Genomic DNA, 21628 nt, shown 5'->3' on the forward strand with positions numbered 1-21628 from the left:
CCTTTGTCTTTTCTGTTAACTCAGGCCTGCAGGGGTGGCCCAGACCAGAAATGGTGGACCCCGGGGAAATCAGGCCTGGGACATAGAATATGCAAGATCCTGTGAGATCTATTTGCTGAAGGATGTTATTAACTTGGAATTAAAGGCACAGACAGGAAACCTTTGGAACCTATAGTCCTTTCATATGATAAAACTCCAATCTCTGCCCAGAATCACAGCAGGAGTTCTGTCTGCACCTTTGTAAGTCACCTATTTCTTTTGATCTTTTCTGCCAGACTATGAATCCACAAACTAAATCTGTATTCTTAATAAAAATCGGCTTGGGAATGGATACGGGGCACCCTCCAGGAGAGACAGTGGCCAAAGTCACTCTCCCCACTAGAGAGAGAGTGGCCATTCCATTTTTACTTCCCCACAGAAACTGCTTGTCTCTGTGTACATCTTTCTTGTGTTTCAATGAGCCATCCACAGCGTTCCACGCTCACTGCAGGCAGGTGAGCACACGTCAAACAGGGAGATGAGAAGAGAAAACTCTGATAACTGAATGTGTGCCAAGCCATGCAGAGAAGTCTTTTTGAGGGAAAAGGAAGTTATCTTTGGAAATGACTTTCTTGCTTGTATAGTCTCCTTATCTAAATTATTTTAGGTAGTTAAAGAGGGAAGGGAAAGTGAAACATTCCTGAATATTCTGTTTCTTAAAAATAAACAGCTGAGCCCTGGCTGGCGTGGCTCAGTGGATTGAGCATGCACTGCGAACCAAAGCATCGAAGGTTGATTCCCAGTCAGGGTACATGCAGGGTTGCAGGCCACGGCCCCCAGCAACCGCACATTGATGTTTCTCTCTCTCTCTCTTTCTCCCTCCCTTCCCTCTCTAAAAGCAAATAAATAAAATCTTAGAAAAAAGATAAACAGCTGAAAATCATCCTCATGACAAAGAGACACATTTTGGAATGGCAAAATTTTGCTTCCCTACATACATAGGGACCATATTAAGTCAGAAATTGACAATATAGATTTATCATCTAGTGGAACATTGCGTTCAGGCAAAATTGCTGTAAAGAAAAAGTCTGAAAACAAACAAACAAACAAACAGACAGACAAACAAAAAACAAACCTGACTGGTATGGTTCAGTGGGTTGAGTGCTGGCCTATAAGCTGAAAGGTCAGGTTACCTGTTCAATTCCCAGTCAGGGCACGTGCCTAGATTGCAGGCCAGGTCTCCTAATGGTGGTGTGTAAGAGGCAGCCAATTGATGTTTCTCTCCCTCCTTCTCTCTCCCTCCCCCTCTCTCTAGAAATGAATAAATAAGATGTTTAAAAACAAAACATAAAAATAACTGAATAAATTTTTATTTTCTTTGTACTTCCAAGACTTTTCTAAAATTCCCTGTTATCATTAAATATTTTCAGAAAATGTATCTGTTTAGTTGACATTGAATTTTCAAGTACTCAAATTACTAATACTAATTTAGTAAGCAGAGGGTTACTACCTCATATGAAGTAGCTAAATCCATGTACACAACTAAAATCCATTTAAAAGTCAGCATTTTCTTTTAGTGTATTGTTTCTTACATAAACCTACAATGGCAGTCTACTCAACTCTTATGAAATAAGTAATTTTTAAAACTTGATGGCTACATGGGGCAATGCCTAGAATTATTATTTTCAAGAGGAGAATCAGTGGCCCTCCTAAGTCTACAGACATCTCAAACAGAGCTGCTGGGAGGATGGAGCACCTGGAGAGCGCCTGGGAGCTCCAGGATCACTCCTTCCCATCATTTGTCCTGTGCATGTCTTTTAATTTGCCTGTTCCTGAGTTGTATCCTTGATAATAAACCAGAAAATGTGTATAAAGTGAACCATGGGGTGTACTGATTTCAGACAGTCTTCTAATTAGAAAAATTAGGTGTTGGCATGGCAATACAGACAGTAAAATAGAAATAAGAAGAGAAGAATAACACAGCCCCTGTGCAAAGGTGATGCCCAAATGTGTGAAGCATTCATATTTTTCTTCTGTGCTAAAAATTGAAGTAAGTTATCTTTTTAAACAAGATTGAACTGAATGACTTCTCATTAGGTTTAAACAAAGGAGATATAAATAAAATATAAATAATGTAATTCTACTAAAGTTAAAGCTCACAAATTGGAGTAACTTATATTCTAAAAAATCTTGCCTTGATATACAGCCAAATGTTAATTTTTAACTAATGTGCTTTTGCTTCTTTTTCATTTTAGAATTCAGTTTATAGAAAGTACCTAAAGAAAGCACTTTCATAATTCACAACATTATCCAGATTACCTAATTTGTATTGGCCAAATCCATGATAGAATTGTTTAATTTTTGGTTTCATTTTGTCTGGGTAGACTTCATACTGATATTGACATCTGATATAATTACAGCTTTATTACACTTTGCTTCAAATAAAAGTAAATCCAGGTCTTTCATAAGGAGAGACTTTACTCAAAAAAGTAAGACAATAGGGAGAATACTCAGAGCTCAGTACACATCTGAAAGTGTATCAAAATAAAACAGCAAAATGCCTTCCTTTTATGGAACAAGATAAGCAGACCTTAGCAGAAACTTATGAGGGGAAGTTGAACAAGCCAGGAGAAGTGAGTAAATAGTATAACAGAAGCCACCTGATAGGAAATGTGTTTGTTGTGGGTCAACTGATTTGGGATAGCTGACCAGGGGGGCGTATTCTGCATCTCTGCCCTTGCCCAAGCCTGGGGATAAGCCAAATTTCAGGGGCCTGTGGGAAAGGAAGAAGTTTGAACACAGTTTGGTCAAGACAAAACAGATGGTAAAGAATTGCAAATACTTGGCCAGGAGCTCTAACAGTATACACGGTGTGTGTAAGTATATAAACTGATGCCCTACTATTTGACTTTGCTTACAGTACAGTAATTCTGTGGGTGAGTATGTAGTTGTGGTATCCCAGAAAGATATTTGATCTTTATCCTCCTTCCTAGCACCTGAAAATGGAACTCATAAAATCCTTGGAATTTTCTGAGTGATAAGTGTGATAGCTTTTTGTTCAAATGAGTCAACCCTTTGTGAGTGGGACCCTAGATAGCTTCAGGATGGGGGCTGCTTGCCAGCAAGATCACATTTTGACTAGAAACTCAGAGTTTTTTGCCTCACCCCCAACTTTTGATGAGCATGGAAGGGCTAGTGATCAAATTAATCACCAATAGTCAATAAAATCTCCATAGATAAAAATATAAGTGATGGGGTTCAAAAGCAATCCAGTTCATGACCCACAGAGCTGCTGGGAGGATGGAGCACCTGGAGAGCACATGAAAGCTCCATGATCACTCCTTCCACATCACTGTTCTGTTCATGTCTTTTATTTTGCTTGTTCCTGGGTAGTATCCTTTATAATAAACCAGCAAATATCTATAAAGTATTTTCCTGAGTTCTGTGATCTCTTACCAGTGAAGTGGTGGTAGATCTAACTTCCAGAGAACTTGACTTATTGGATACCAAAGAAAATGCAAAGTAAGAAAGAGCATGCCAAACATACAATCCTTGGGTTATAATCATTTGTAAAAACTGAAATGAAAGAAGATGCTGAGTTGGACCATGATGCTGGATAGAGCTCAGATTTCAGGCAGTCTGACTTTCAGCCACTAACTTCAAGGACATCCAAAAGGAAAAACTGTGCCAGGACAACAAAAATAACTAAACATCTCTGGTGGCCAAAAAGGTAGTCAATGTGGAGGAAAAGCAAAACCAAGAATCATCTGATTCCAGAGGTATGTAGACTTGGGATGCCTCATTTCTGAGTCAGATTGCCAGCTTCCTGAAGCATCTTCATTGAGATGGATTAAGAGGGACTAATTTAGGGGCAGTATATTTGTAAAAGCTTCAGCATGGAAGGCCAGTTTTGGGTTGCTACAGGACGCACAGACAGCTCTTTAAGGAACAATCACAGGTGGCGACATATGATCCAGACACACAGCATGTTATGCCCAAGGAAAGAGGCAGCCTGGTGTGCTAAAGAGGAACTACTATAGGCACTGTTTATCCTGAGAAAGGGGCTGTCCGAGTTCTCCTATGAAAGCCAACTGGAAAACCCCCAGGTGAAACAGCTGATGTGTCTCACATGGGAGCCCTCTGGGGTTGGCTTTATGATAATGTGGTTATTCATCCACTGAATATGCCTGTTACCCAGGGTTTGGTAAGTTTTATGATCAATAAGACCCCTATTTCAAGGGCACTCCATGTAACCTTATTGCTATAAAACTGAGCAAAAGTTCAGAAGCCTTATTTAATTCTCTGTATCAGCTTCCCCTCATGGGCCTTACAGAAGCTGAGAAAACATTAATGTAATTAATTAGAAGGAAAGAGGAGAGTCAAGGAACTTGTCCTATCTATGTGTAAATCTTTAGATAGTTTTTTAAAATATGAGATAAATAAAATGGATGTTGATGGTGTTGAAACAGAGGTCTTCATACAGTTTTTGAAGGTCAAGAGGAAAGCAGGCCCCTGCAGGTCTCCTAACATCAAAAGGCCCCAAACAAGTTCATTCTATTTGACCCTGTTTAGAGTAATGTTTTTTGGGGGATAGAAACATTAAAAAATTGTTTATTGAGGGCAAGAGGATGCGAACAATATAAAAAACAAAAGCTGATGAAGACACTGGCTCGCAGTGTCCGCGTCATTATGGATGAAATGAGACATTCACGTGGATTACCAAGTCTGGTGGAGGAAAAGGGACAGCATGGCTTTTCTCTCAAGGGAGCAAAAGCCTCAGCCCTTGCTCCAATGAGCTTTTATTGTCTTACTGGGCACATTGCAAGAAGGTCCTCATTAACTAGTGAGCACAAGCTCACTTTAGGTGGTTACCTTTTACAGAAAACAAAGGAGCCAGTGCTGCTAATCACATCACAGAAGAGGGATATTTGCAAATGAAAAGGCAAAAGTAGTTGGACCAGTTACTCTCATCCTTGGAAGGTTTAGCATGGTTTTTAGGAAGTTGCTTTGCAGTAAATGTCCTCAATTCAGGGTGAGGGAGATTTAGCAAAAAGCAAGACTCATAGCAGCCTAGGTACATTGCAGGCCTGATTCCCCACAGGAAAACCTATCCATGGGTGTGGGTCCTGTGCATCTCCAAGTGGGAGCTGGGCCCACACCACACAGAATGGTCTACTTCACTTATCTGGCTTTAATTGGCTTCTTTTTCTTTTATCAAATGGGGTGAGATTTTATTCGCTCATGAAATCGTTATACTGGTGGAAGGTATGGGGCAGAGATTCCTTAAACTGACCCATTGGGAGAAATCTTATCATGGCCAGAGAGCTGCTCAGCACTGCCTGCCTCTTTCCCTTCTGCTCCATGTGTCCTGCGAACTAGTCATTACATGTAGTGGTGAGCCCTTCAATCGGAGAAGAGAAGCTCTGGGAGCCCATTCTGCTGTTTTGGCACTGGTCCAGGTCCTTCACTATTTTATCCATGGCCAGAGGGTCTTTTTGATTTTAGATGAAGAACCATTTGATGACATCTCTGTGGAGGCTACAATTAGTGATGTAAAAAGATTGATGTGATTAAGGTGAAAATTTAGATGATATTTTCTTTGAATGAGCACTATTTGAAGTGGTTTTATCTCTTTTTCATGAACATATTATCAAGATGGATGCTATGTCTGGCTGGAGACATGCCCCCTACCCAGTGTTATAAAGCATAAAGCAGGTAAAGCAACCCTTCAAGTGATATGCTAAGTAGAAACCAATAAAACTGCCTAAGCCCCCACAATATAGAATGAGGTACTGGTACACAGTTGGAGTGCTGCTATAAACATGTTCTCTGTGTGATACCTCTATATAGAGTGTATATTAGGGCTTATGCCAAAAGCCTGTGAATGTCTTCCAGCGATGGTCACCGGTACTGTGGTTATGTCCATTTAAGGGACAATTATTAGCTTGTTACCAGATGTGTTGTAACTGCCGCTATGATTGAAGAACACAAAATAATCTTGAAACCTGAAGTACCCGTGACATATTGGGAAATGTTGGATGAATTTTCTTATGCAAAGGGCAGTGCCCAGAAAAGTTCCATAATAAAATAAAAATTGTATCTGTAAGAACTTTATATAGGGGAATCCAGGGAAAATGTACTATGAGTAGGGAGCCTCTTTTCCCCTAGGACAGACTCGGTGGCTGTATGAAGAGTTGATGGATTACATGATTCCTTGGACAGTGCCCTGTAAACTACAATCAATTGGCCAAAGGAGTTGCTTGGTTTGTAGATGGTAATTTCAAAGTTTGGAAAGTTACTACTTTGATGGAAGAAAGTAAAAGCAAATCAGCTCAGTGAGATGAATTACTTGTTGTCTGCCACAACGTTTGTTTTTCCTAATTTGTTGATGCAGGCCATGCAGTCAGATAGAAGGGCAGTGGTGAACTAGCCTATCTAATGAACAAAGTAAAATAACAAGCAAAATAGAGACAGAAACAGAGAGAGAGAGAACAGGATGACAACTAAGGGCAGAACTGGATAAGGAATGGAGGGATTGAAGAAAAAGCAAAAAGGACTCATAAACTTGGACAGCAGTGTGGTGGTTACAGGGGAAGAGGGGGTATGAGGGAACTAAATGGTAATGGAAAGAATACAATAAAAAATAAAACAATAACAACAAAAAGGGATTACCATATGGGGCACAGTCTTATGGAAACCACTATGGTAATTTGAAGGGCGCATTAAAATGGAATATGTTGATGCCTATAATCCCTGCCAGGTTGGAGAGGTTATTGGAATTGGTGAGTGATGTTGTTACCATCGAACAGTCAGAGCACCAGGCAGTCTCCCTGCCCGTCTAAATGGCAGCAGGGAGGGCTACTTACACTGAGTGTCTGAAAAGCTAGCAGAATAATTGGAAAAAGAAAAAAAAAAAACCTTCACCCAACTTCCAGTACCAGATTGGAGGTAGGGCCAGAGGAAAGTGGCACATGAGCCACAGAAGTCAAAATTGTGCAGGGGAAGGTGCTGGACCAAAGAGACCTGTCAGTCTGGCCCAGGGAAAGAAGAGATTGGTTGGGAGATTGACCCACCTAAAGTTGATGGAAGTTTGGGAAGTTGATTGGTCATGATGAGAAATCTCCTGGTCCATCCCAAACCCAAGCTAATAGAATCCCAGGGGAATAAAGAGCACTCTGTGTCTCTCTTGCTAGTGACCTACAGTTGAAAGGTGTACTCACCTGTTCTCTCCTTGGGCCATGAGGCTTTAGCAGCCATGGCATCCAGGAGGGAGCCTCTCTCTCTCTTGCCCACCTGTGATGCTCTCACTGGTGCATTCATGTACTCTCTTGTTTGGGAACACTTGACCGTGAGGCCTGGGCAGTCACATGGCCCATGGTCATGTGGGTTCCACACACAGGCTCAAGGAGGGAGCCTGAAATGAACAGCAGCCAGGAACAAGCAAAACTGCCTGAATGGGGACTAAGACTGCTTAGAAGCTGCCTGTGGGCTCCAATGGTCTCTATTTTAAAATGGAGCTTTGTCTTGGTCTTACTGAGGATGACCAAACTTTTTTCCATGGCAGAAAGAGGAGATGGGCTTTGAGGTGGGAGTCTGCCATTCTCACAGGTCACACAACACCTGAATAAAACCTCTTTCCATTGTACCAGCATTTGCCTCGCTAGTTTGGCTTGTGTGGTGACAGGCAGCCAGACCTCTGATTTTTGTTCAGTTATAGTGTGCTCATGTGTGGTCACCACCTGGGTCCATGGAATAAGTGGACATGGTTGGAGGGCTGCGGAAATGCAGGGATGAACTGAATCTATACGTATTCACCCTTTTGCACCCTCTGAGGCCCAAAATGACAATAAGAACTTTTCTGTGTGCCAGTAAAAAGATCATGAACTGCAGGTGGCTAAGCAACAGATTCTCTGGGGTTAAGGATGCCAAGTTACATTGATTTCAGTGGCCAGAAGGGGCTACAGATAAGTCCTAATAGAACTGGACCCTGACTCCGGGCTGGACTTTGCTGACCTGGATGTAAATTCAAATACTGAGTTCTCTCAAAGAATGGGAACGAAAGATGCTGTGCCAGTTTGAACCACTGAATCACATTTCTTCAGACCAAGAAACACAATTTATAGCACATGGTATCCAATAATGGGCATTAAGTTATCTCCCTTAGAGTAATAGTTTGATAGAGAATTGGAACAGTCAACGGAAATGTGGATTGTTTAAAATGGGGCTAGAAATGGACCTTCATTTTGTGTGACTGCATTCAACATGAGGGTGCTTAAAGAAGTGCTCCCAGTAGACGGATGACTCTTTTTGTGGTGGATCTGGGGAACGGAGGATGAAGGAGGGTGATGTTCTGACTGTGTAATTCTTTCTAAACAGGGAGGATGCTGGTGTCAGGATTTTGTTTTTCTTTCCCAGATCACCTCTGCTTCCTTTCTCCTACCTGGTGTAATGCATCACAACCAGACCTGAAATGATAAGCGTTGGAAGCAGGGATAATTCTTAAGAATGTGTAACTGTGTTTTTAAATCTTTATGTCAGAATTCCTAAGAACCTGACAAAACAGAATATGTCTATAGTCCACAGGGCAAAACTGGGGTTCACAGTGAATGCAGCTATATTGCCTAGTAGTAAAAATAGCTAACTAGTTCTATACCTCCATAATCCCACCCAATGTGAATAGGAGTGGGTAAGGAACAGTACTTGATTGATGAGTATTGCTGCCTATAATCTAGATTAGTACAGTGGTCAAACCTAATCTCCCTTGCAAAAACAAAAAATTTGAGGCATACATGGAGAGAAGGAATAGTACCCAAGGATAAACGCATGAGGGAATTCCAATATTACACTGTTAAAGACAAAAGTAGGCCCCAGATAGCGTCACTTGTACTAAAGCAGCTTAAGCACTTGAGTTAACTGCAGCTTTGATCTTCACCAGAAATGTAATCTTAATCAATCAATCTGGACTTTTCTGGTTGACTTTAAAGAGTTAATCTGTGTCTTGGGCCCTCTCTATACCCCATAGAAAGAAGAGGCAATTTGCACAATAAAGCCCTTGCCCATTATCTTCTTCCCCCACCCCTGCCAAAGAAAAGATGATGCCCTGGGCCTGAAAACAATCCTATCTTTTATTTTGATAATAGCTTCCTGCCCCACCCTTCTTCCTACAAAATCCTTCCATTCAGTGCAACTCACCCAAAGTGCCTGTCTAGTTGCTAGAGCAGATGTTACCAGATTCATGAACCCCTTAATACAGCCGATTAAATCTCCAAATTTACTAGATTGATTATTGTTTTTAATCACATTAATACCTGGAACCTGGCTTAAAGCAAAAGATAGTGTGTCTAAGCTCAGTTAGAGCAGGTCCTTGTTCAATGACGTTTTGTTATAACATTGACAAGATGCCTTAGGAAGTTAACTCTTGTTTTTATTAATAAGCCTATGGTAAAAGTGGTTTGTTTTGCCTTGTTGTCCTTTAAGTCACTGAACCAATCAACAATGTTAAGAGAGGACTTGCTGTATATCAGATCCCTGAAAGGATGAAGCCATATATCACTGAGACCGTTCCTGCTTTTGGAACCTGACAAGGTCTAAGCCTTCAAATCTGACTGCCTCCCTCTGGGAGACATTTTCATATAATATGATGGTGGACTGGACTAACTGTTAATGATGGAATGCAACTCTAGTAATGTAACAGGGTGCAGCCAAGAGGGGGGCCCCAAATAGGGATTTGAAATAGGGTCCAGAACTCAAGGTGTTCAGGAAATATTAGGATGTCTTCACCCCGCCCCCCCCAGCCCCCACAGGTGTGAGTCAGGGGAAGGGACACATGGAGCAGGGCCATTGAGAGCTATTTTGCATAGCAACAGCTTTGCAGCTAACCTCTGGTGTGGTCATTTAACATATCTATAACCTTTAACTGGTTGCATAGATGTGTTAAATATCTGTGGCCATGCTCTGATCCAGGGGAATGGAAGTAACTTCCCCACCAAGATGTAACTGGGAGGCAGGTCCCCTGAGTTACAGCGCCTGCACGGGAGCTTGAAGAAGATTGGCTCCATGACATGGGGCCACACCTGCCCAGACCCATGATGGAAGCCCAGTAAAGCTGGAAGGATGTGAGTGCTGGCAGGTGTAACTAATTGTGGGAGGAGTCAGAAATGGGGCTGCAGAGGAAGATTGGCGTGGGGATTTAAATCCAGGCACAGCAGCCATCGAGGAGGGGACCACTCGGCTGGGACCCTGGCAGGGAGAGAACTACTTGGTCTTTAGCAGAGTGGGAACTCCCGAGGCCCTGGGAGAGAGAATGACCATGTGGCTTTAGCAGAGAATTGCCACTCGGCTTTGGCAGAGTGGCGACCGCCCCCCCCTTGCAGCCATTGAGGAGGGGGCAATCATGTGGTTTTGCCTGATTAGGGACTCCTGTGGCTCTGGGAGAGAGAGCCACATGGCTTTGCCAGAGTGGGGACCCCCGCAGCTTTAGTAGGGGGAACCACCACCCAGCTTTAGCAGAGATACCAGCGACACAGCTGATGGTGCCAGGAACCGAGGGAGACCTACTGGCCCAGACGGATTACTGAGAAGAACTGGGGGCTGCCTGGTCCTCAGACTTTTATTTCTTTTCCTGAGATACGGTACCCCAGACTGGGCAAAGGGGGGAAGGGAGGACTGTGTGTGTTTGTGGGTGTTTTAAGGGACTTTGGGGTTTTGATGAAGACATTAGGTCACTACTTTCAGTTTGTACAGCATTAAATAAACATTTCCTTTCCTTTTCATGAATCTCTGGTGTTGAGAGATGTCTTTTCTCTGGCGGTGGACATAACAAACCTGGGGGGTTCCTTTTGGGTAATAATATATTGCCCTTGCCCCCTCTTGGCCCCCCTTTTGTTCTGTAACAGTAATGTTTCAACATCTTTTAACTGTTAATTTTTTCTATAAGGGATCCTTAGTCTAAAACAGGGAGTAACTTGTGGTACCACAGAAAGATACCTGACCCTTGTCCCAGTTCTTGGCAAAGAGCTCCTAAACCCTTGGGATTTCCAAAGTATTAGGTGAGTCTTTTGTTCTAATGAGGTGGTTTTTGTGCTCCTAGATATCTCTAGCTTCAGGTTGGGAGCTGGTCACCTGAAAGACCACTTCTTGGTGGTAAGTTTTGAAATTTCAGCTCTACTCTCCAACCTTTGAGAGAAGAGAGGAACTGGAGATTGAGTTCATCACCAATGTCCAATGAAATCTAAAGCCCTGGCTGGCGTAGCTCAGTGGATTGAGTGCGGGCTGGGAACCAAAGTGTCCTAGGTTCGATTCCCAGCCAGGGTACATTCCTGGGTTGCAGGCCATGACCCCCAGCAACCGCACATTGATGTCTCTCTCTCTCTCTCTCTCTCTCTCTCTCTCTCTCTCTCTCTCTCTCTCCCTCTCCCTCCCTCCCTAAAAATAAATAAATAAAATCATAAAAAGAAAAACTTATTTAAAAAAAAAGAAAAGAAATCTCCATAAAAATCCCTAAAAGACAGAGTTTGGAAATCTTTTCGGCTGAGGAACACATAAAAGTGCGGGAATGATACCATGCCCAGAGAGAGGAGGATGGAAGATCTTCTTCAACCACCATTTCCCTAGGCATATGTATCTCTTGCATTTTGGCTGTTTCTGAGTTGTATCCTTTATAACAAACCAGCGAATATAAGTAAACTATTTTCTTAAGTTCTGTGAGCAGTTCTTACAAATTTCAAATTTGAGGAGAGAGTTGTGGGAATCTCCTGATTTGTAGCCAGTTGGTCAGAAGTATGCATGACTTGGGACCTGCAAGTGTCATCTGAAGTAGGAGCAGTGTTGAGAGACTGAGCCCTTTTAACCTGCGGGATCTGATGCTACATTCATATAGACAGTGTCAGAACTGAACTGAATTATTGAACTTCCTAATGGTGTCAGAGAATTGAAGATGTGTTTGGTGTGCGGGGATAAACATTCAATAGTGTAAGATTCAGTCTGTATTAAAGTTAGATAAACCTTTTTCCCACTTACAAATACATCATTAATCCTGGCTCATTATGTGAGTCTAATTGATCATAAGAGGGATTGAATGAAGGAGAATGTTTAAAATTGTGAAAAAGTTATTCTTACCACTGAGAAGAACTTAAGAAAGTTCTACTGATGGGCTAGTCGTTTTAAATTCGCTTGTAAAGGACAGCATATTATTTTCATCTTTCCAAGTACTTGGAGACTATTACATCCTTAGGCAACTGATGCTTAACTAAACAATACATTTTCAGTTGCTGCAATTTTTCTTCCTAACCCAACTGAGTTGATTCCATTAATCATTGCTGCTCTTCTTAGAACTCATTCCAAATCCCTGTGTGTGTACAATATTAAGGTAAATAAAGCAGAAAGAAACAAATCTGGTGTCATCAGATTCACAAGCTCTAGGTAACATGTTCATTCTTTTCCTTGACTCAGGAAGCCGCAGCCGGTTTATCAGTGATGATCAGGAGCTTTATGTTTTGCAGCTCGGCTCATGGCGAGTGTGGAATGAAAAGTACCATCTCCTGTGGGCTCAGTTCTGGCTACACGGAAATCCCAGTTCTCACCCTTCCATGATACCTGAAAGGAGCTCTTGTCTTAGAAGACCAGTACCGACAAAGACAGTCTTGCTGTCAATACCTCCAATGCATTAACCCACCATTTCTCCGGAGGACTGTGTTTTCTGTTTTCTTCCTTTATCTAATCTCAGGAACTAGGCTCTAATCCTCCCCTGTAATTCTCTGGCTGGACTTCAAGCCTTTATATTTATATTTCTATTCTTAAATTTCAAGGGTTCCCCCCCCCCCACAAAACAGACACACAAAATCATAAATTGTCAGACTACTAAGCTCCATGCACTGTATAGTACCTGCTATGCATACATCTTTTCATTTAGTACTCATTGCAAAAATATGGCATCATTAATATTTTTCCACTTTTTCTGGGGAAGTTAAGCAAAGTAACACTTATGATTAACAACTATTAAGAACCAGCTGGTCCCTGGCTGGCATAGCTCAGTGGATTGAGCTCAGGCTGTGAACCAAAGCATCACAGGTTCGATTCCCAGTCAGGGCACATGCCTGGGTTGCAGGCCACGGCCCCCAGCAACCACACATTGTTGTTTCTCTCTCCCTTTCTCCCTCCCTTCTGTCTCTAAAAATAAATAAATAAAATCTTAAAAAAAAAAAGAACCAGATGGTCAACAGGATCCAATTGGATTGATTCTGTTCTACCTACCCTACCACCCTGTAGCACCCTGTTCATGGATCACTTCCCAAGATGCTCTCAAACATCCATTAAGTTCATATGGCTACATCCCTTCACTTAGCATAATGTTCTCAAGTTTTATCCATTGATAGCATGTGAAAGTACTTAATTTCTTTTTAAAAATAATATTTAATAGTTTACCATCTACCACTATTTGCTTATGCATGTATCAGTTGATGATGGATATTTTTATTAGGAATTTTGCTTATAATTAATAATGTTGCCATGAATGTTTGTACCCTTTTTTATTTTCATTGCACATGTATAAGGACATGTTTTTATTTCCGTAGGTATCTTTGTGTCTATTCTCATTCCAGTACACACTGATTGATGTGTTTGTTCTCATGTCAGTACATACTGCCTTAGTTACTATAGCTGTACAGTAAGAAATCAGAAATCCTCCACTTTTCCTTTTCTAAACATTCTTTTGACTTTTCTGCATTTTCATATGAATTTTAGAATCAGCCAGTCAATTTTTGCAAAACAAAAATCTAGTTTGGTTTTTAATTGAGATTGTGTTGAATATGTTGATCATTTTGGAAAGTAGGCCAGCTTAAAGAAAGTAAGTCTTTTGATCCATGAATACTGAAACTTTCCATTAATTTGTAGCTGCTTTTATTTTAGCAATGAAATTGTTTTTTAATTTTATTTCTATATTGTTCATTGTTAATATGTAGATATACAACAGGAAATTTTATATGGATCCTGTGTCCTACAAGGATTTTGTTGAACTCATTTATTAGTTATAATATTTTAATGAATGAGTTAGAAATTTATATATATAAGATAACATCAGTGTGGATGCCTCATGTATTTTTATTGTCTAATTTCACTTTCTAGAAACTCTAATTCAATGTTGAGTAAAAGTGGCAAGGATGATTACCTTTGTCTAGCTCCTGATCTAACGGGAAATAATGCAGGTTTTGCAAATAAGAATAATTTAGCTATGAGATTTTACAGATGAACTTATTTATTTAAGTTCCTTACTATTCCTAATATGTTTAGTGTTTTTATTATGAAAATCTGTTGGATTTTGTAAGTTCTTTTTTTCTGCTTCTATTAAGGTGATTGTTTTTGTACTGTAGTCTAGTTACTTGTATATCATAGTAATTGATTTTGGATGTTTAATTATCTTGTACTCTGACAATAAACCTTGTTCAAGTTGTATAATTTTTTAAAAATTTTGCTGAGTTTAATTGATATTTTGTTGAGGATTTTTTTTATCTTATGAGGAATATTGGTCTTCTGATGTCTTTATCTACTTTTGGTTTCAGGATAGATTGGCATTAAAGAATAAGTTAGAAAATGTTTCACCTTTTATTTTTTGGAAAATTTGTGAAGGACTACTATTAATTATTCTATAATATTTGGTTGAAATCCCTAGGCAAGCCATGTGGGCCTAAGCTTTTCTTTGTGGGAAAATTTTAAATTACTAATTCAATCACATTTACTTGTGATAGTTCTATTCATATTCTTAATTTCTCCTTGAATAATTTAAATAGTTTGTATTATTTATTGTAAGACTTCATGTATAACTTCTAAGTTATTTAAATTCTTGATATACAGTTGCTCATAATTTTTCTTATAATCTTTAATTTCTGTAAGATTTATTGTTATGTGCCCTCTTTCATAACCAATTTTAGTAATTTGAATCATCTTCCTTCTTTTCTTGGTTATAACTGTCTTTATACATGATTCTGGAAGGGGAAAAACAGTAGTTCATGGTTCAAATGCTGTACTCTCCTTCTATTATTACTGAGATCGAGTTGACTTTCCTGAATGGGAATTTTTCCAGTTGCTTTACACCCTTATAACATTTCAAGAGATTTTAAATTACTGTATTTTTAATTTTCTGCTGTTTAAAATGGTGTTTTGTTGGAGGTAGGGTTCACTGAAATATTCACTCTGCCATTCCCAAAATACCACTCCCTTCATTATAATTTATTTCATCAATTCTATATTGCTAACATTTTAAAACATATTAAAATTTATTTCTTATTTAAATTTTATGTTGAACTTAAAAATTTTTGCTATCAAAAAATGATAGTGGCATAATTAAATTCACTTAAGAATCTGTCTACCAAAAATTAAGTACATGTAAATCTTGGAACACATTTCCCAGAGTTTAATACTTTTATCAGGGCTTTCTTTGAAATTAGTTAATATAGCATATCTTTCTTCATTTTGGTCTTAGTGAAGCATATAATTATTCAACTCTATTATAGAGAGAAATGCTAACATATTTTCTTCTGCAATCATTGGGAAAAGTTAAGAATACAATAGTAGGGCACATTAAAGGTGCTTTTTTTTTAGTAGTTTGTAACCATTAATAATCATTAAAACGGGGCGTAAAAGTTTTTAATGGCTAATTTTATGTAAATATCATGTAACACATTGAAGAACGTTCTCTATGCATATTAGTTATTTATACGTTTATCTGGGGTATAGACCAGTCACGGAGTTTCTTGTTGCTGTCATTCAGTCCCCATTCCTCCTTTCATGGGTCTCTTTCTTGTTGAAACAGAGAATCACAGAAATTAAAAATGAAACACAGTAATATCATCTCTTCCAACTGCTTCATTTTATAAATATAAAAACCTATGGTTTGGAGAGACAAATCAGTGTCTTACGACTTTTAATGCATGTGTGAAACTTGGATGTACCGAATACCTCCCCAGTGCATGGTCCACCCTCCATGCAGCTGATGCTTTTTCTGAAAAGCAACACTTTTGGGAACAGTTAGTTCCCAAACTGATGGGAACTAAACTCAACCCATTAGAATCATCATGGCACCTTCCCTTCTTTTATTTCCCTATCACACTGCTGTACCAAACTCAGTATCTTGAAATCGAGGTAACATTCAGAATGGGTTATTTCTGTGTTGGACACTGCTTTTGCTCACATCTGAAAGTCCCATATATTTCTGGAAGATTGTTTTCCACTAACTTTCCTTGAAGAGAAAAACAGGAGAGTGCAGGAGGAAAAGGGAAGAAGATAAAAGTTTTGGTTTTCCTAGGACATATATGATTCTGAATAAGAATTGCAGACAAAAGAGGGAGAAGTGAGTGTTCTTAAATGAAGGGTATCTCCCAAAGGTCACAAGGTCAGGTAAAAAACAGTAAAGGGTAAGATTCACAGAGGACAAAATGTTTTAAATTGGGGGCATGCCAGAATTTTACATTGGGATTACAATAAAAGTGTATCATTGTGACAAGTTAAAATTTCTTCCCACAATTGGGAAAAAACTTAATGCCTTTGATACAGAGAACTACTTTTCATTAGTGTTTCTAGTTTATACAGTTTTATTCAATTATTTGGAATAATATGCATGTTTTATATAATATGGAACATTTATATAGATGAATAATGTAAAAACAGATTATCTTTGACAATGGTACATATCATTCACTGAAAATTTAATTTCTTTTGGTATTTTTAAAGAGAAAAATTAAACAAATAATTGTTAAGCAATTTTCAGTCTGCTTTGGGGTCTTTCTTAATGTAAAACTGTGTGGCACTTGTCTCCTTTCCGAAAATGTCAGCGGGAATCCTCGGTCAATTGTTGCAGTGATTAGATATGAGTCTTGCAGCATATTGAAACACTTTAAACCTAGACGGAGGAACAGAAAGCTCTTTTAATTAAACAGATAACTCGCATACCGCAAGGCATTCTTTTGTTTATGAACTTCAGAGAGAATTCTTTGCACATTACACAAGTCCACATTGTGAAGAACAAAGACGGAATTTCAAAGGCTTACCTTCTTTGTGATAGAAGAAAAACCGTTTTTTCCTCTCCAGGTGAATATTTCTAAGAAAGATTAATAGGTAGAGAAAAATCATCTTCAGAAAAATCAGAGCTTTGAGCTGTGCTGTTTGTGTTTCATGGCTTTCGATGGCCCCTTTCTGAGTGGGCCAGGTGTGGAAAAGGAATTTGCCTTTTTCCAAACTTTCCATTGCTAAAATTAATTGACAAACAGAGCCAAGCCTGACCCCGAAATTTGCAGTTTAGTGAGCACACACATTGTATGCATTGTACCTTGTGCTAAGATGCCCTTGCTGATTTCATTTTTCTGTTAAGAACATTTCTTCCTCTTTCACTGCCATTCCCTTTCGTCCTTCATGAAGTCATTTTTGTTCTCCCGTACACATGCTTTCAAGTGCTTCTGAAGAACTGTATATGCCACGTCCCCTTTCCTTTCCTCGACATGACTTCTCCCAGACTCTACAATCAGACCCAGACTTCCTTTCCACCACGCGCTTTGTTTCCTTTGTCTGTGAAGATTGTTAAGTGTTGTACCCTGCCATTCCATATTTCTATGTAACCTATTAAAAATCAAGCTTCTCCTGAGAAGTTTCTGCAACAACAATATTCTGTTTCAGCTCTTCTGAAATAATCACCAGCATGAATGATCTCATGTCTGACATTTGCACTGTACAGTGTTTGTCTGTCAGGATTGAACTTTTTAAAACATATATTCTCTCTGCAGAGTTGAACCTACTGTAAAGTAAGCTGCTTAGCAGTGTCATTGAATTTCACTTTGTAAATAACACTCATAAACAATCATAGAGAGCATGTCTATAGACCAAGGACAATTTACAGGGTTTGGGAAGGACTTAGATGCATAAATAGTATTGTGAATATCTTATAAAATCAGCTTATCCTCTCTTATCATTTGTAAAATAGGATTCTAGTAATTCGAGGAAGTTCAATGAAATGTCATATATGGTTCTAAAAATCTTCCAAACTAAAAAAAATTTCTCTGATCTATTTGTTCATGTATAACTATTGAGAATTAAAAATAAGTTCATTATGAGGAAGTATATAGCAGACTCATTGCTAAAAGAAAATAGGCTAAATAAATAAGTAACTAGATACACAAAATTAAGTCACATTTACAAAAGAAATGTGGCCACATTATATTACTGTAGGGCATAAGGTCTTAAAAGAAAGGGGCTGGAAGTGAAGTAACATGTAGCTGGCTCCTGTATTTCTTTTTCCTTAAATGAATAAAATGACTTTCACAGGGGGCCTCATTGTTTCTCATTTTTAGTGGTGATGGGCAATTGTCTCAGCAGAAGACACTTAAACCATCAGAAATTTTTGAAACAAATCACTATCATAAGTAAAACATATAAAAATGTTTTTTTATATTTTTTGGTTAGATGATCCAGGTAAAGATTTGTAAAATAAGAAACAGAAGCTGAGAAAAAAAAAATGACTAATATACAAGGTCAACGGTTTATTTGCATAGTCAGGTCACATGGCATTCAGAAGTGCAGAGAATAAGTTTTTGATCTCAAAATTTTCTCTACTATTTGGACCCTTCACACAACAAATCTTCCAAGTATAGATGAAATAATAGGAAAATAATTTTAGCAAAACCCAGTGAAAACTCGGTCTGACTCAATCATTTAAACAGGTTCTTGAAGCCGGTGTCCTTGAGATCGTTCCAACTTAAATTCTCTCCATTTTTCCTGTCGCTGCTCTCACAGTGGGGACTAGGGATCTGAGGAAAAGGCTTACATGACTTTGAGGCATTAGGAGAAAGGGACCCCTCCCTTCTTACTCCCCAGGCTAGTCCTTGGATGTGTACTGTCAAATAAAAACAAATCTGGACTTCAGTGAGAAGGAACTTATTCCAAAGGATTATTGCCATACAAAGGGGAAAATTACCGTGATGGGGACTCCTGCAATGTGGAAAATCTCCCAGAAGGTCTACAGAGGTATCGCATGGCCTCAACACAGGGCTCAGGGCTTTTCCTTTGCAAGGGAAAGGAGACAAAGCTAGAGTGGGGAGTGAGAGGAGTGGTGGTGTAAAAGGACAGCTGATCAGGAATTATTTTCCCCGGAGGTTAGCTGTTCCCAGCAGGGGCTGTGAAAGAGTGATTCAGTATTTCAATAACCCAATGTGTAACCACGCAGAAACTTCATTTCTTTAACATGACCTTTTCCCCTCCCTTTCCTTTTGATTCAAACTGGCCTCATCCAGCACCCTGACTCACCTGCCCCCTTCTCCCTTGCATGACTACTCCCTTAATCACTGAACCCTGGTCAGCGTTACACAGTCTTAGGAAGAAATCCTTGGGTCTGTTGACCACAGAGACAAAGTTTTAATCAAACTGAAGAGAACATTTAAGCCTCAGCTGTGTTTCAGCTTCAGGCCCAGAAAAGCAGTGACACCAGAGGAAGCAATTCCATGGCCGACATTGGACAAGATGCACTGATCAGCAACCACCTACCCTAGCACTGACCAATCAGTAGAGGGCATGACCCTGACCACAATCCTAACTCCCTTAGTTGCCACGATTAATGATTTCCCCCTGTGTAACCCTCCCCTGGAAGATGTGGGGGGAGCTGGGTCTTTGAGCACTTTTTCAGCTCTAACTCCAGGCATGGACCACTTTCTAAAAATAAACCTTCACTTTCTTTGCTGACAACTCCTGTTCTAGTCTTATTGGGCTCTGATGCATGCAGGCCAATGGACCCTTTCAGTTCAGTGACAGAAGTGTATGAAAAGTTCAGGAGCCTGGGGAAGGAGAGAAGACTGACTGAAGTGCGACTAAGTTACTGAGCATTGTGCCCAGATTGCTCAGTGGGGATAACCAGTGCAACTCATACATATTTCTGGAGACAAAGAATGAGAATTTGGAGAGCCTTAGTTTACCATCATGAGAGGAAAAGCGGGTTACCTGTGAGTCATATCTAAGTCCTACAGGGAAGAGCAGTTGTTTGCAGACAGACATTTTGGGGAACACAGAAAGGCTGGGAAATATCTTGGCTGTTGCTATGTTTTGGGAGCACAGACTCCGGTCAAATTGAACATTGTCTCTACCAAGTAGAACTTTGCTGGCAAGCTCTGTGGATAACCCTGGTTGGTGAATCTGCAGTCTGCGCTTTCTCAGCCCAGTCAGGGCAGAGAGGCTGATGTCAGATACCTCAGTCTCCTGTGCCCTCTCTTCCTGTGGAAACATCACTGGGAGCAGGCTACATTGATGCTGGTACCAGTTCCAAGGTGGGGGTGGGAGGATTTTTCCATAGAGCTAAGCAATCATTGATATCTGCTGGGTGTCCTATAACTCGACTCAATTCTGACACTGTCTACCTGGAGAGAGTGTCAAGTTCCATAGGGTAAGAGCTGAGTCCCACTAGACTGCTTCTCTCTTCAGAGACTAATCTAGAACCCAGATTGTTACCTGCACTTCTGACCAACCAGCTGTAGATTGAAGGTTCCAGGCCCTCTTCTTCAGATTGATTAAATTGCAAGGTCAGCTCAGAGAACTTGGAAAAATATTTTACCATCTAGATCACCAGTTTGTTTGTTTGTTTGTTTAAGGTATATTTTATTGATTATGTTATTATAGTTGTCCCATTTTTTCTCCCTTTTATTCCCCTCTGCCTCGCACCCCCCTCCCACTAGCATTCCCCCTCTTAGTTCATGTCCATGAGCCATATATATAAGTTCTTTAGCTTCTCTGTTTCCTATACTATTTTTAACCTCCCCTTGTCTATTATCACCAGTTATTGAAAAAGGATACAACTCAGGAACAGTCAGATGGGAGAGATATATAGGGCAAGGTATAGGGGGGAAAGTGTGAAGTTTCTATGTTTGCTCCAAGCTCACCATTCTCCCCAAATCTCCACCTGTTCACCAACCGGGAAGCTCTCTTAGCCATGTCCTTTTAGGTTTCATTACATTGGCAAAATTGATAAACCACTGGCCATTTGCAATGGATTCAACTTCTAGCCAATCTCCCCTCCCCTGAGATCAAGAGGTGGGACTAAACATTACAACCCTTTAATCAAATGGTTGGCTCCCCTGACAATCAGCCCCCATCCTTGGGTTGCCTAGGTGCTTGTCAAAAGTCACCACATTAACATAACAGATACCTTATTTACCCCATCACTTAGATAATTCCAAGAGTTTGGGGTGTGCCAGAAATGAGGAAGACCAAATCTATATTTCTTAATATAAATCACATTATCACAATGACAAATCCATATATCCACTCTTGGTCTGGGTGGTCCTCTCCCCAGCAACAATGCTTCGAACGCACACACCACGAAGGACCTAAGGGTTCAAACCAGGAGAGCCCACTGCCTGACCTTCTTTATTTACTCTCTTAATCCATCATGTGCAAAAATGGCAGTACCCTAAACAGCGATCTTTTCCAAAGCCTAAATATTAAAGTGATGAACAGGCTCTCCTGGCATAAAATGTACTTCCAATGCAATGGCTATCTTAGGCTAACCAGAGAGATAACGAATATATGACACTATGGGGGAGGCAGGGAAGGCAAAGAGAGACAAAACCTTACCAAAGTATTACCTAGTTGCTTTTACAAGGTATGTATTTAGAAACACAGACTT

General features: G+C 39.9%; 1 non-coding gene across 1 annotated transcript; it reads left to right on the top strand.

The window, feature by feature from the left end:
• The first annotated feature begins 1905 nt into the window (after window positions 1–1905).
• LOC123827606 lies at window positions 1906–2010 on the top strand. Its single transcript, XR_006787266.1, has one exon. It is a non-coding gene; the product is annotated as a U6 spliceosomal RNA (small nuclear RNA).
• The last annotated feature ends 19618 nt before the right edge of the window (window positions 2011–21628 follow it).

Source organism: Phyllostomus hastatus, unplaced genomic scaffold (genome assembly GCF_019186645.2).
Source record: "Phyllostomus hastatus isolate PE091 unplaced genomic scaffold, TTU_PhHast_1.1 phas_contig_86, whole genome shotgun sequence".
NCBI classification, from domain to species: domain Eukaryota; kingdom Metazoa; phylum Chordata; class Mammalia; order Chiroptera; family Phyllostomidae; genus Phyllostomus; species Phyllostomus hastatus.